Genomic DNA, 5,909 nt, shown 5'->3' on the forward strand with positions numbered 1-5,909 from the left:
AATTACTATCTGTCCACCCCTGAGGTGAGGAAAACTGCTCAGTCAACCAGCAGAAAGCTGCAGGGCCAGAGACCTAATACCGTGTCGTGTAAGTACTGGCAGCCAGTTGGTCTGCACATTCTCTCAGCACAACTGGCTGATGTGTGTGTGTGTGTGTGTGTGTGCTGAGAGAATGTACAGACCAACTGGCTGATGTGTGTGTGTGTCGTGTGCTGAGAGAATGTGCAGACCAACTGGCTGATGTGTGTGTGTGTGTGTGTGTGTGTGTGTGTGTGCTGAGAGAATGTGCAGACCAACTGGCTGATGTGTGTGTGTGTGTGTGTGTGTGTTCTGAGAGAATGTGCAGACCAACTGGCTGATGTGTGTGTGTGTCGTGTGCTGAGAGAATGTGCAGACCAACTGGCTGATGTGTGTGTGTGTGTGTGTGTGTGTGTGTGTGTGCTGAGAGAATGTGCAGACCAACTGGCTGATGTGTGTGTGTGTGTGTGTGTGTGTGTGTGTGCTGAGAGAATGTGCAGACCAACTGGCTGATGTGTGTGTGTGTGTGTGTGTGTGTGTGTGTGTGTGTGTGTGTGTGTGTGTGTGTGTGTGTGTGTGTGTGTGCTAAGAGAATGTGCAGACCAACTGGCTAATGTGTGTGTGTGTGTGTGTGTGTGTGTGTGTGTGTGTGCTGAGAGAATGTGCAGACCAACTGGCTGATGTGTGTGTGTGTGTGTGTGTGTGTGTGTGTGTGTGCAGACCAACTGGCTGATGTGTGTGTGTGTGTGTGCAGACCAACTGGCTGATGTGTGTGTGTGTGTGTGCAGACCAACTGGCTGATGTGTGTTTGTGTGTGTGCAGACCAACTGGCTGATGTGTGTGTGTGTGTGTGTGTGTGTGTGTGTGTGTGTGCAGACCAACTGGCTGATGTGTGTGTGTGTGTGTGCAGACCAACTGGCTGATGTGTGTGTGTGTGTGTGTGTGTGTGTGTGTGTGTGCAGACCAACTGGCTGATGTGTGTGTGTGTGTGTGCAGACCAACTGGCTGATGTGTGTGTGTGTGTGTGTGTGTGCAGACCAACTGGCTGATGTGTGTGTGTGTGTGTGTGCAGACCAACTGGCTGATGTGTGTGTGTGTGTGTGCAGACCAACTGGCTGATGTGTGTGTGTGTGTGTGCAGACCAACTGGCTGATGTGTGTGTGTGTGTGTGTGCAGACCAACTGGCTGATGTGTGTGTGTGTGTGTGCAGACCAACTGGCTGATGTGTGTGTGTGTGTGTGTGTGTGTGTGTGTGTGTGCAGACCAACTGGCTGATGTGTGTGTGTGTGTGTGCAGACCAACTGGCTGATGTGTGTGTGTGTGTGTGTGTGTGCAGACCAACTGGCTGATGTGTGTGTGTGTGTGTGCAGACCAACTGGCTGATGTGTGTGTGTGTGTGTGCAGACCAACTGGCTGATGTGTGTGTGTGTGTGTGTGCAGACCAACTGGCTGATGTGTGTGTGTGTGTGTGCAGACCAACTGGCTGATGTGTGTGTGTGTGTGTGTGCAGACCAACTGGCTGATGTGTGTGTGTGTGTGTGCAGACCAACTGGCTGATGTGTGTGTGTGTGTGTGCAGACCAACTGGCTGATGTGTGTTTGTGTGTGTGCAGACCAACTGGCTGATGTGTGTGTGTGTGTGTGTGCAGACCAACTGGCTGATGTGTGTGTGTGTGTGTGCAGACCAACTGGCTGATGTGTGTGTGTGTGTGCTGATGTGTGTGTGTGTGTGTGTGTGTGTGTGTGTGTGTGTGTGTGCAGACCAACTGGCTGATGTGTGTGTGTGTGTGTGCAGACCAACTGGCTGATGTGTGTGTGTGTGTGTGTGTGTGCAGACCAACTGGCTGATGTGTGTGTGTGTGTGTGTGCAGACCAACTGGCTGATGTGTGTGTGTGTGTGTGCAGACCAACTGGCTGATGTGTGTGTGTGTGTGTGCAGACCAACTGGCTGATGTGTGTGTGTGTGTGTGTGCAGACCAACTGGCTGATGTGTGTTTGTGTGTGTGCAGACCAACTGGCTGATGTGTGTGTGTGTGTGTGCAGACCAACTGGCTGATGTGTGTGTGTGTGTGTGTGCAGACCAACTGGCTGATGTGTGTGTGTGTGTGTGCAGACCAACTGGCTGATGTGTGTGTGTGTGTGTGCAGACCAACTGGCTGATGTGTGTGTGTGTGTGTGCAGACCAACTGGCTGATGTGTGTTTGTGTGTGTGCAGACCAACTGGCTGATGTGTGTGTGTGTGTGTGTGCAGACCAACTGGCTGATGTGTGTGTGTGTGTGTGCAGACCAACTGGCTGATGTGTGTGTGTGTGTGTGCAGACCAACTGGCTGATGTGTGTGTGTGTGTGTGCAGACCAACTGGCTGATGTGTGTGTGTGTGTGTGCAGACCAACTGGCTGATGTGTGTGTGTGTGTGTGCAGACCAACTGGCTGATGTGTGTGTGTGTGTGTGCAGACCAACTGGCTAATGTGTGTGTGTGTGTGTGTGTGTGTGTGTGTGCAGACCAACTGGCTGATGTGTGTGTGTGTGTGTGCAGACCAACTGGCTGATGTGTGTGTGTGTGTGTGCAGACCAACTGGCTGATGTGTGTGTGTGTGTGTGCAGACCAACTGGCTGATGTGTGTTTGTGTGTGTGCAGACCAACTGGCTGATGTGTGTGTGTGTGTGTGTGCAGACCAACTGGCTGATGTGTGTGTGTGTGTGTGCAGACCAACTGGCTGATGTGTGTGTGTGTGTGTGCAGACCAACTGGCTGATGTGTGTGTGTGTGTGTGCAGACCAACTGGCTGATGTGTGTGTGTGTGTGTGCAGACCAACTGGCTGATGTGTGTGTGTGTGTGTGCAGACCAACTGGCTAATGTGTGTGTGTGTGTGTGTGTGTGTGTGTGTGTGCAGACCAACTGGCTGATGTGTGTGTGTGTGTGTGCAGACCAACTGGCTGATGTGTGTGTGTGTGTGTGCAGACCAACTGGCTGATGTGTGTGTGTGTGTGTGCAGACCAACTGGCTGATGTGTGTGTGTGTGTGTGCAGACCAACTGGCTAATGTGTGTGTGTGTGTGTGTGTGTGTGTGTGCAGACCAACTGGCTGATGTGTGTGTGTGTGTGTGCAGACCAACTGGCTGATGTGTGTGTGTGTGTGTGCAGACCAACTGGCTGATGTGTGTGTGTGTGTGTGCAGACCAACTGGCTGATGTGTGTGTGTGTGTGTGCAGACCAACTGGCTGATGTGTGTGTGTGTGTGTGCAGACCAACTGGCTAATGTGTGTGTGTGTGTGTGTGTGTGTGTGTGCAGACCAACTGGCTGATGTGTGTGTGTGTGTGTGCAGACCAACTGGCTGATGTGTGTGTGTGTGTGTGCAGACCAACTGGCTGATGTGTGTTTGTGTGTGTGCAGACCAACTGGCTGATGTGTGTTTGTGTGTGTGCAGACCAACTGGCTAATGTGTGTGTGTGTGTGTGTGTGTGTGTGTGCAGACCAACTGGCTGATGTGTGTGTGTGTGTGTGTGTGTGCAGACCAACTGGCTGATGTGTGTGTGTGTGTGTGCAGACCAACTGGCTGATGTGTGTGTGTGTGTGTGCAGACCAACTGGCTGATGTGTGTGTGTGTGTGTGCAGACCAACTGGCTGATGTGTGTGTGTGTGTGTGTGCAGACCAACTGGCTAATGTGTGTGTGTGTGTGTGTGTGTGTGTGTGCAGACCAACTGGCTGATGTGTGTGTGTGTGTGTGCAGACCAACTGGCTGATGTGTGTGTGTGTGTGTGCAGACCAACTGGCTGATGTGTGTTTGTGTGTGTGCAGACCAACTGGCTGATGTGTGTTTGTGTGTGTGCAGACCAACTGGCTGATGTGTGTGTGTGTGTGTGCAGACCAACTGGCTGATGTGTGTGTGTGTGTGTGCAGACCAACTGGCTGATGTGTGTGTGTGTGTGTGCAGACCAACTGGCTAATGTGTGTGTGTGTGTGTGTGTGTGTGTGTGCAGACCAACTGGCTGATGTGTGTGTGTGTGTGTGTGTGTGCAGACCAACTGGCTGATGTGTGTGTGTGTGTGTGCAGACCAACTGGCTGATGTGTGTGTGTGTGTGTGCAGACCAACTGGCTGATGTGTGTTTGTGTGTGTGCAGACCAACTGGCTGATGTGTGTGTGTGTGTGTGCAGACCAACTGGCTGATGTGTGTGTGTGTGTGTGCAGACCAACTGGCTAATGTGTGTGTGTGTGTGTGTGTGTGTGTGTGCAGACCAACTGGCTGATGTGTGTGTGTGTGTGTGCAGACCAACTGGCTGATGTGTGTGTGTGTGTGTGCAGACCAACTGGCTGATGTGTGTTTGTGTGTGTGCAGACCAACTGGCTGATGTGTGTTTGTGTGTGTGCAGACCAACTGGCTGATGTGTGTGTGTGTGTGTGCAGACCAACTGGCTGATGTGTGTGTGTGTGTGTGCAGACCAACTGGCTAATGTGTGTGTGTGTGTGTGTGTGTGTGTGTGCAGACCAACTGGCTGATGTGTGTGTGTGTGTGTGCAGACCAACTGGCTGATGTGTGTGTGTGTGTGTGCAGACCAACTGGCTGATGTGTGTTTGTGTGTGTGCAGACCAACTGGCTGATGTGTGTTTGTGTGTGTGCAGACCAACTGGCTGATGTGTGTGTGTGTGTGTGCAGACCAACTGGCTGATGTGTGTGTGTGTGTGTGCAGACCAACTGGCTAATGTGTGTGTGTGTGTGTGTGTGTGTGTGTGTGCAGACCAACTGGCTGATGTGTGTGTGTGTGTGTGCAGACCAACTGGCTGATGTGTGTTTGTGTGTGTGCAGACCAACTGGCTGATGTGTGTTTGTGTGTGTGCAGACCAACTGGCTGATGTGTGTTTGTGTGTGTGCAGACCAACTGGCTGATGTGTGTGTGTGTGTGTGCAGACCAACTGGCTGATGTGTGTGTGTGTGTGTGCAGACCAACTGGCTAATGTGTGTGTGTGTGTGTGTGTGTGTGTGTGCAGACCAACTGGCTGATGTGTGTGTGTGTGTGTGCAGACCAACTGGCTGATGTGTGTGTGTGTGTGTGCAGACCAACTGGCTGATGTGTGTTTGTGTGTGTGCAGACCAACTGGCTGATGTGTGTTTGTGTGTGTGCAGACCAACTGGCTGATGTGTGTGTGTGTGTGTGCAGACCAACTGGCTAAGGTCCTGACCGATGTCATCTCTCTCCTCCCCTCCTTCTTCTCCTCTCTCCTCTCCTCTCCTCTCTTTTCCTCCCCTCCTTTCTTCTTCTCCTCTCCCCTCCTTCTTCTCCTCTCCTCTTCTCCTCTCCTCTCTCCTCTCCTCTCCTCCTTTCTTCTTCTCCTCTCTCTTCTCCTCTCCTCTCTCCTCTCCTCTCCTCCTTTCTTCTTCTCCTCTCTCTTCTCCTCTCCTCTCCCCTCCTTCTTTTCCTCTCCTCCTTTCTTCTTCTCCTCTCCTTCTCTTCCTCTCCTCTCCACTCCTCCCTTCCCCTCTCCACTTTGGGTGAGTGTGTGTGTGTGTGTGTGTGTGTGTGTATGTGTGTGTGTATGTGTGTGTATGTGTGTGTGTATGTGTGTGTATTTGTGTATGTGTGTGTATTTGTGTGTATGTGTGTATATTTGTGTGTGTGTGTGTGTGTGTGTGTGTTGGTTCTCAAACTGTGGTACGAGTAAAACTGGTGGTACGCGGACTCTCTCTAGTGGTACTCCGGGAGTGTCTGAGATGGTTCTTTAATTTCATAAAGATGAAATAATCACTTCACATGATATCAAAATATATACAATAAAAAAATCCTTGATCAATGAAGTTAAAGGTTGTATCAGCGATTTCAGGCCCAAAAAAGGCCCAAACATAAATGATCACATTCATCTAATCTTTCCTAACATTCCGCTAGCTGTCTGC

The sequence above is a fragment of the Alosa pseudoharengus genome, unplaced genomic scaffold (genome assembly GCF_046254945.1).
Source record: "Alosa pseudoharengus isolate Yale_2024_CS ecotype anadromous, Long Island Sound unplaced genomic scaffold, YU_APseudo_1.1 YU_APseudo_1.1_scf_21, whole genome shotgun sequence".
NCBI lineage: Eukaryota > Metazoa > Chordata > Actinopteri > Clupeiformes > Clupeidae > Alosa > Alosa pseudoharengus.